This window comes from Dendrobates tinctorius, unplaced genomic scaffold, assembly GCF_039654945.1.
Source record: "Dendrobates tinctorius isolate UK_male_01 unplaced genomic scaffold, ASM3965494v1 ptg000008l, whole genome shotgun sequence".
Lineage (NCBI taxonomy): Eukaryota > Metazoa > Chordata > Amphibia > Anura > Dendrobatidae > Dendrobates > Dendrobates tinctorius.
Genome location: NW_027361676.1, coordinates 66,058,184 through 66,068,022, shown reverse-complemented (window position 1 = coordinate 66,068,022; position 9,839 = coordinate 66,058,184). Strand labels below are relative to the sequence as shown.

The 9,839-nt window shown below is 41.9% G+C and overlaps 2 long non-coding RNA genes across 2 annotated transcripts; one reads left to right on the top strand and one right to left on the bottom strand.

Annotated features, from left to right (window-relative positions):
• Positions 1-2,491: 2,491 nt before the first annotated feature.
• LOC141089573 (uncharacterized) lies at positions 2,492-9,603 on the top strand. Its single transcript, XR_012232328.1, has 3 exons — positions 2,492-2,741; positions 3,013-3,052; positions 9,482-9,603. It is a non-coding gene; the product is annotated as an uncharacterized lncRNA (long non-coding RNA).
• On the bottom strand, positions 6,673-7,634 carry LOC141089570 (uncharacterized). Its single transcript, XR_012232327.1, has 2 exons — positions 7,494-7,634; positions 6,673-7,333 (listed from the first exon to the last, which is right to left on the bottom strand). It is a non-coding gene; the product is annotated as an uncharacterized lncRNA (long non-coding RNA).
• Positions 9,604-9,839: the final 236 nt, after the last annotated feature.

Sequence of the window (9,839 nt, the reverse complement as noted above, 5' to 3'; positions counted from 1 at the left end):
ACAGAAAACCACACTGATAGTAAAAATGGACCGTCTTTTTAAGCAGACATGTGAATGAGGCCTTAGACTTACAGGTATCTTATCAGAACCTGCCTAATACTAAAAAAAATAGTAACACCAGATGAAGCTTTTCATTCAAAACATAAATCTGGGGGAGTGGGACACTAGGTGCAAGCCAGAATTTCTCTCCTATAATATGGTTACTTTCCCAGTCAGTAGGCTAACACCATATTATTGCATGCACCTTATGTCTGGGTCCTGTTCAAGTTATATGTGGTATATTTACTTGTTGTTTTACATTGTACCTTATGTACAGTGGGGATAAGTATTTGATACACTGCCGATTTTGCAAGTCTTCCCACCTACAAAGAATGGAGATTCTGTAATTTTTATCGTAGGTACACTTCAACTGTGAAAGATGGAATCTTAAAAAATATCCAGAAATTCACATTGTATGATTTTTAAATGAATAAATTGCATTTTACTGCATGAAAAAAGCATTTGATCACCTACCAGCCAGCGACACAATGCATCAAAGCCCTCTTTTCTCCACTGTATGTACTTAGCATTTTATTCCTGGGTGTAGGCTTAATTGTCACCGGTTTCTTGTTACACCTGCTGCATGAGGTTCCCATCTGCCTCTCTTCCATTTTTTGCATGCATTTTAAGTTGCTTATGGTATATGTACTTGTGAATTATTAAAGTTGATATTCTGGTATCATGTGGTCACCGCAATGAAAGATAAAGGCTCAGTTCTTGAGCCCTTGCCATCCTCATGCTACACAATTATGACTACGCTAACTGGAAGGTTAAAAAGGTTATAGTGGATAAGAAAATTGCTCAGCTCTTTTTCATTTTAGAGGAATTTAGCTGCAACCCATGGACATGTGTGGCACTGCTTCTAGAACAGTGTTTCTCAACTCCAGTCCTCAAGACCCACCAACAGGTCATGTTTTCAGGATTTCCTTAGTATTGCACAGATGATGGAATTAATGCTTGAGCAGGTGTTGAAATTATCCCCTGTTCAATACTAAGGATATCCTGAAAACTTGACCTGTTGGTGGGTCTTGAGGACTGAAGTTGAGAAACACTGTTCTAGAAGAAAGTGGCAATATTTTTCCTGATTAAAAGTTACGGTATTTCATTTCTTCTTAAAGGGAACCTGTCACCTGTTTTGGTCGCTATAAGATGCATCCACAACCTTCCAGGGCTTATCTACAGCATTCTATAATGCTGTAGATAAGCCCCCGGTCCGACCTGAAAGATGAGAAAAATAAGTTTTACTATATTCACCGGGGGGGGGGGGGCAGTCCAATGTGGTCCAGTCTGATGGGTGTCTCAGATCTGGTTCCGGCGCCTCCCATCTTCTTGCGGAAGCATGAATGCAGCCAAGTATAGAGATATCCCGGATGAAAACCTCTTCCAGAGTGCTCTGGACCTCAGACTTGGCCTAAAGTTCACCTTCCAACAAGAGAATGACCTTAAGCACACAGCTAAAATAACAAAGGAGTGGCTTCAGAACAACTCAGTGACCATTCTTGACTGGTCCAGCCAAAGCCCTGACTGAAACCCAATTGAGCATCTCTGGAGAGACCTGAAAATGGCTGTCCTCCAACAAAGGATTAAGGAGTAGAACCACCTCAAGGAGGATCACAAGGAAATGGACAGCATGTGACTTAGATATGAGTGTCTGAGCAAAGGGTCTGAATACTTATGACTGTGATATTTCAGTTTTTCTTTTTTAATACATTTGGAAAAATGTCTACATTTCAGTTTTTTCAGTCAAGATGGGGTGCAGAGTGTACATTAATGAGAAAAAAAAATGAACTTTTTTGAAACTACCAAATGGCTGCAATGAAACAAAGAGTGAAAAATTTAAAGGGGTCTGAATACTTCCCATACCCACTGTGTATATATATATATATCTCTCTATCTATCAAGAAAAAAGGGCAGCACTACCAAAATAATATAGTAGATGCAAAACCTATTCAGCAGTGTCCAAACAGCCAAATTAACAAAAGGAAAAAAATAGGCAGCACTCAAATTAAATGTGAAAACAGTGGATACTTTACGGATCCTCAGAATCAGTAAAGTATCCACTGTTTTCACATTTAATTTGAGTGCTGCCTATTTTTTTCTATATATATATATATATATATATATATATATATATATATATATATATATATCATAAGCCAAGTAAATTATACCATTGGTTGTGTTCTGTTTGACAAAAAAACATAAGGTTTGTGTTAAGTAGTAATATATACAGTAGGTGTCACAATCTACACACTGTTCTTTTCTGCTATTTTACTTTTGTGTGGAAGCTGTCAGTATGTTTAAGTTGTGCTGGGTCTGTGCTGCGATCATCTGAGTTCACTTTCCTTGATTAGTCCTCTACTTAAGCATGCTAGCACCTCCATCCAGTGTCAATCGTACACTTGCTGCTGCCTATGTAAGACTGATCCCTCTGCTCTGTGCCTGCCTCAGCCTGACTTTATTCCCTTCCCAGACTTAAGGTTTTTTTTTTTTTTTTTTTTACACATAGCGATATCGCTAGCAATATCGCTAAAATGTCACTGATTTTGTGTGATACTTACCTCCGACCGGCTCCCCCGCTGTCCATCGCTGATCGCGCTGCTCCATTTCTCATCGTCAGCTTTCTGCTGGGCTTCCTGCTGTGTGAGATGAGCGACGCGTGGAGGCGGGTGGGAGGACGTCAGGATCGCTGTGTGTGAAAGGTGAGTATCGTCTGCTGCATCGCTGTGAGGTCTTTCTGTGTGTCACTAGCGATCATTTAGCGATGCACCAGCGATCCTGACCGGGTCGGATCGCTGGTCGGATCGCTGGTGCATCGCTAAATGTAAAAGGGCCTTTAGACTCTTTGCCTGTGACCTGACTTCTCTTGTGCCTGCTCTGTGTAAACTGTCTTGTCTTTCTGATTTTCCTGACCTTGGCTTGTGAATTGGATTTCGTCTCTGACTTCCCCTTTTTGTACTGCACCATTTCCAGGACCTGACCTCGGATTGTTTGACCTCCCTTTACTTATTTAGTAAGTAGTATATATTATTAATCTCTGTTATTGTAGTCTCTCTCTTCACTTCTGGGACAAAAATTTTCTATAGTGACTTGCGCCACAAAAGGCTTACTGCTAGAACACTCTATATCATGTATGCGTTGTTTGTAAGTGCTTCACTGGTTTCTTATGTCAAAATGTTACTCCTAAGGCCTTTTTCACATTTCCGTTTTTTGATGTCAGTGTAAATCCACCAGAATGTGAAAAAACGGATCCGTTTCCGTTGTCACACAAACGGAGGCCACCAGATCCGTATTATCAGCTAGGAGAGAGAGAAAGAAAATTTGGGGTTAAATTTCTGGCAAGGAAATTCTTCCGGGCATGCTCAGTGTCAAAAAGCGGATCCGTTGCCGGATTCCGTCAAAAACCGGTGGGCAACCATCCGTCAAAATCCGCCGCTAATGCAAGTCAATGGGAAAAAAACGGATCCGCCCCCCCCCCCCAAAAAAAAGGCTGATCTGTTTTTTTTTTGCAAAACAGCGGATTTTGACTGATGGCAACAAACGGAAATGTGAAACAGGTCTAACCTATAATTACATTATATATTGCTCACTTTACGTTGTGTTGTCATAATGTGACAAAGTTGCATCAATTTATTTGGTGACCTGCTTCTGTTTTTAATTTTCTTAAAGGGGCTGTCCAGTGAAAACTGCTGGATAAGTGATAAATTACTGATTAGTCCGACCACTGGGACCCAAACCGATCACCATAACAGGGATTTTTCATTCCTGATGGGGCACTTTATTCCCTTGTATTCACCCCATTAATTCTACAGTGTGTTAGTGGGAAAAACCAAGCACAGTGCTTGGCAGCTCCACAAGGAATGGATGGTGCAGTGGTCTAGCACTTGCCCTGTGGCTCCAAGTGCCCCTCTCTGCTGATTGGTGCGGGCTACAGCAGGCAGACCACCACTGAACAACAAATTATCACCCATCCTACAGCTAATTAATAACTTTTTTTCACCAGACAACCGGTGGTGTAGTTTTAGCCTCTGTGAAAGTTATTGGCAGTGATGTCTAGTGTGATATCATTAGCAAAAAGGACACAGTCATAAATTTGTGACACATTAATAAAATAACTTATACAGTATTATGGATAAAATCATGTCCTGTTTGGATAATGCCGGCTGAAATGAACACTAAGATCAATAAGCGGATGAGCTGGCTTGTTCACTTTCAGTAGTTATAGATATTTTCTCTATTAGAATAGCAAAAAGCTCCTTAGGAGCAGGCCCAGAATTTGTCGGACATAATACATAATAAACATGAGCTGGGTATAGGACACTAGCGCTCAAAAATGGGAATAGGATTAGCTGGATGCTGCTGATAGTTGAAACAGGTCCCGTGTGACAACCTGTATGGTAAAAAATAGCTAGATAATCTAATACTATCATGCTAGACAGCTAAGGGGGATGTAGGGAGAGCATAGACTTATGACCTACATAAAATAAAATAGGAATGTATGATAGAATATATGACAAAATAATAGCATAAAGAAGCAAATGAATGAAATGTTTGCTTGAGACCTTAAAATACGAACATGAAGGCAACTGTGCCACTTGGAGTGAAGTAGATGCTGGTAACAATAAACACCTGTACAGATAGGGCAATAAAATGTGCATTAGGTAAGTACTGCTATAATTAGTCCCCAAAAAATAGTCAATGATAACTGGATGTTGGAGAGTGGCAGACTTACTCTTCCAAATGGAAACCCCACTTTGATTAAATAGTAAAAAAAATGAAAGTCATACCATGTGCAGGGGTCGAATCCTCATCATCCGAGGGAGGATAGGAGTGTTTTGGCGTCTTCAGCGCTCCTGCGCGTGTTAGTGTCCAGTCGGTGCAGTGTGACGCTGAACAGTTTGCTTGAAAGTGATGGGGCCAGGGCCAGGTAAGCAGTGTCGGACTGGGGTGCCAAGGGCCCACCAGTAACATTGACTTTGAGGGGGCCCACTTTTCACCTGCATACATATATTATACTACCCTTGATCACAAATTTACCTATATCTCTATATAATAAACTGGGTAGTTTGATTAATGAATGATGACATGCTTTTTCTGTACAGTGTGAATCAAGTGAATTATGCCAAGTACTGCCCATACAATAAGATTGGTGGCCCAGATCTGCACAGGGGCCCACTGGGGGATTCCCCTGTTCCCCTATGGACCAGTCCGAGCCTGCTGGTGACCACGTGGCTGAAGGAGTCAGTGGTGTGTCATGTCAATTAGGTTGATCCTATGGTGTCAAATTATCCAAAACTTTATGTAGGTCATAAGTCTATGTTTGCCTTATATCCCCCCTTCTTAGTATTAGTATATCTAGCTATATAATACACAATAATGAAATGGGACCGATTCATCCATTAAGACTGGAGTTGTGCATGCAAGTCTTTATGAATGGCTTGATGGAGTATGGTGTGTCAAATTTATTAGGAGGTGCATGCCACTTAAAGAATTTGGCACAACTTGTCAGTGGTGTGCACCACCTTGTGCCTCACCAGAAATGCTACTCCAGCACTTCTGCTGAATCTGATGCGCAGACATAGTTATGCCCTATCCTGCCAGGCTCCTCCTCAACTCCGCCCAGTTGGGTGGAGCTACCTCAAACTGGCGTGAAAACATCAAAAGTCGCAACATTTTTGTACAAGATCGTGTCGCGTAAAAAATAAAAGACTTTTCAAGGATTTTATGACTTTTTCTGTTGTAAAATATTTGATGAATCGCCTCCATACAAGCAAAAAGCCAGAGACATTATATAATAGGGTACAGGCTGCTGTTGCCCAGGAGCTTTAGCAGTCATGCATTTATTTTAGTATTTATTTTACTATGGCGCCATCATGTTCTGCAGCGCTTTACACACACTCTCATCGATGTCCCCTTTGGGGCTCACAATCTTAATTTACTATCAGTATGTCTATGGCGTGTGGGAGGAAAGTCGTGAACCCTGAAGAAACCCACGCAAACATGTGGAGAACATACAAACTGTTTTCATTGATGGGCTTTGAACCTAGGACTCAAGTGCGAAACAGCAACAGCGCAGTTTTTTTTTATACATGACTAATACAAGCAGAAAAACTGTACCACTGATCAAAATGTTCAGTTTTAACCAAGCCCATATAGAAACAGTAAATAACATACCTTATAGAGAATGTCAATAAATTTTTGACTACAAATCTGAGAACAGCACTCCAGGGATATGGAGCACCCCACAAGGCCTTAGGTTACTCGGTACAGGCCATACGGTTCTTAAAGGGGATGTCACGGCAGCAGTGACCTGGTCCGTGTCCCTGGGCGTCCAGTAAAATTAATAAAAGATGTTGGTAATGAGGTAGTTTATAGGGGATTTAGTAGTGATGCCACTCATAGTAGTCGGCAAGGGTAGCCGACCCTGCAATGCAGATCCTCTGGGATGGTGTTAGGGCAGCAAAGATGGTTAACCCTCCGTCAGGCGCAATATAGATTCTCCTCAGTTCATGCGCAATGTGCCTGACAAGCACAGGTCAGAAAACCACCTATAGTAGCTACATATTTCAATTTCAGGACTATAGAAGTAGTCAGTGACCTTCATAGGAATGTATTAAAAGAGATTACACCAAATCAGATGCAAAAAAAAACATTTATTAACCATAAACTTATTAAAACTAAAAGTACCACTTTTCGGTAGTACCGCCAAATAGGCTCCAGTTATCTTTACTTAACTATTGCTTAAATATAAAATTATGGAAAAAAACTTAAAGGATATTGCACTTAGATGTTACTTAATTATTTTCTACTCATCTTCAGTGGTTTCAATTGCAGCAGAAGCAGCACAGGTACACTTAAAAAAGCAAGGCTGGCAGACGAAAGTTGCATGGGAAAGGCAGATTGATTCTTTACATATTTTGCAGTCATATTTAGAAAGCCTTCTGAAACCAGATACAAATGAGCAGGTAGTACAACTGCATCTTTTAGAAGGTGGTAGAGTCGGTGTTTGTTCTGGAACGTCCTTGGGACGTCCTTTGTATTTTTATCTTTGCCCAAATAATAAGCTAGATCTGTGTCTGTTTCCTCTGTATCAGTGTCATCACCATCCTGCTCTGTTCCAGAATCAGTGTTACATTCTGCTACCTCATCTTCAGATGAAATGTCACTAGATTCCTCTAAATCCTCAGTTACTGCTGGTTCTTCCTCATCATCTTCTAACAAAAAAATCTTCATTTCTTCTAAATGAAGGGGTTTAGATGAATCATACTGTTTTCTGGCCATTGCAGCAGAAAATCTGAAGCAAGAGAGAGAGTATGTGTTAGGGCGCAATGTGCCTTAGAAGCCACCCTCCTTTTGTCTAAGAAAACAGTACTTATGTACACTAACTTAGCATTAATCCTTCATAAAACAAGCTAAATACACAATCGTGATGAATAAAAAAAGAAAATACTAACCTTTCAATTTGTGTTGAAATCAGGCGCAATGTGCCTGAGAAGCCAAAGTGTTGATATCTGCTCACTAGAAGGTCTGCTGAGTCACTGTGATATCAGGTTTCACAGAGCCTGTAGAGTCAGGAGATAACTAGGAGGGGTGGGGTTTTCTGATAAGTGGGCAAGGAGAGAGAAGTGAAACTAATTACTGTGTGCCTGTCAGATCTATTGCGCCTGACGGAGGGTTAAGCTCTCCACGGGTAGAGCTGTGTCCCAGGGCAGTTAGGATGTTATAAGTAAAGATGGTGGCTGTGGTGGTGAGTGCAGTGCAGGGCAGGTGAGACACGGATGACATAGCAGGGTGCAGTTTCCAATGCTTTACTCACAGTTCTCTTGTGCGCAGGTGCCTGCTTAGTGCCGCATCCTCCAGATGAGGGGTCCAGCAAACTCCCAGATAGATTTGGATACACCTTTCCAGGACTCCTTTCTGTGTGCTTCCCTCCTGGCCGTCTCACTGTGCTGGTTTCCGCTCTCCTGCCAAGCACCTTCACAAACAGTGTCCCCAAGCCAGCAGCTGCGGACTTTGTCGGGCGACGTTCTCTGAGTCCTCTTGCTCCTATATAGCTGCCTTTTTGGTGAATGAATGTGGTTGTGGCTGAGGTACATGCAACTACCCCAGCCTCTGGCTTGCTAGCTGAGCCTTATAGTCCCCCACTGCTACCTGGTCCCTCCACTTCTGGATATGTGCCCCACGGGTGGTCTCAGCACATCCGGTGCCCCAAAGACCCCTTCTGTCCTCCCTGGAGTTTCATTCAGGCTCCCCTCGCAACTCTTTCTCTAGCTCTTCCTACTGCCCTCCTTCTCCTTCTCTGTCTCCTCACATTCTCACTAATTCTCCTCAGACTCTGTCAGCCCTCACACCTCTCACTCAACTATGACTGACTGACTCTTACCTCAGCACTAACTCTACACACTAACTGTCACTGCTCACTCACTCTCACGTTCGACGCTCCTCCCCTTTTTCCTACCTTCCCCACTCATTCCCCAACACCCTTTCTTAGCCAGCCTGGCATGAGGCCATCCTCCCCAAGGGTACACCCTGATGCCCTGACTGAATTGGTGTGTGCTGGGTGCGAGTGTTAAATTCCTGGGTAGTGCCCCCTCCTTACCTGAGAGTGGGATATCACACCTCTGGATGAGGTGCAGTACTTCTGTGGCAACTGGACCCTCAGGGGCACCACAGATATATCATATATTGTGCTGCTTGCAGTGTTTTTGGTAAAATCAGTCTTTTATCAGCAGATTATCACTAGAAGACTAGTTAACTTGCTGAGCTTTGTATAACCATTCCCTAAGCACTGATTAGCAGCTTTTTACCAATGTAGAGTGTACACAGAAATCGGCCAATCAGGGGTGTGGGTGGGGTTATACAGGGCTCAGCCTTCTGACCACTGCTTGATCTGCAGCAGAGAAAATAGGGATTTTATCAAAACTGCAGCAAGTAGCCCAGTAAGTTAAGTATGGCTAGAATGAAGGTCTCGGCCCAGGCATCATGCTGCTCTCAGATTGGGTAGCAAGAAACTGGTGACAGATTCCCTTTAACCCTACTTTACGGTTCGGGTCTATTTTACACAAAAAAATTTTTTTGAAGCTGCAGGTTATTTATTATGAGGATCTGCAAATGGTTGGCAAGTTTGTTTATGGGTAGGTATTTTTATTATCAGAGTTTTTTTTATATTTTTGTATGAAATAATGATTGCTACATATGTACTGTCAAATGACTCCATAGTCACTCACATAAATGATATATAATCTGGATTATCTATTGCATCTACTATTGTTTATCAATTTCTCCAGTTCCTGCCGGTCCGTGCACGCAATACATTTGCAAGTTACTGCAGATAGATGGGCTGAGTTAAGGTCTGTGCGGGTCTGTTTTGTTGTAGTATATAAGCTCTTAATGTTGGGAAATTGATTGTTTGCTACGATTTTATTATTATTTATTCATACAGTGCCAATTTATTCCAAGAGACTGATTTTACCCCGTGAAAGTCATGAGTGTCCATTACTTGGAAAGTTGGATAAAAATATGAAGAAGACATCCATTGAGTGAAGCGGAGTTAGAAAAGCTTGCCAACCCTCAGAATCTGAAGAAGATATCCAACTGGAGAAAGTGTCCGAAGATGAGAACCACATAAGTGGCGTGGAAAGGGATTATGAGAATTCTGATTCTGAAGAGGACTCTGATGAGGCGTGATATCCAGACAAATAGTCCGATGCAAGCAATTCAGTCTAAAAACAAAAATTTCTTTTAGAACTTGCAGCTGGAAAAGTTTTGGGATAAACAGGTAGAGATTCTTCCAAAATTAT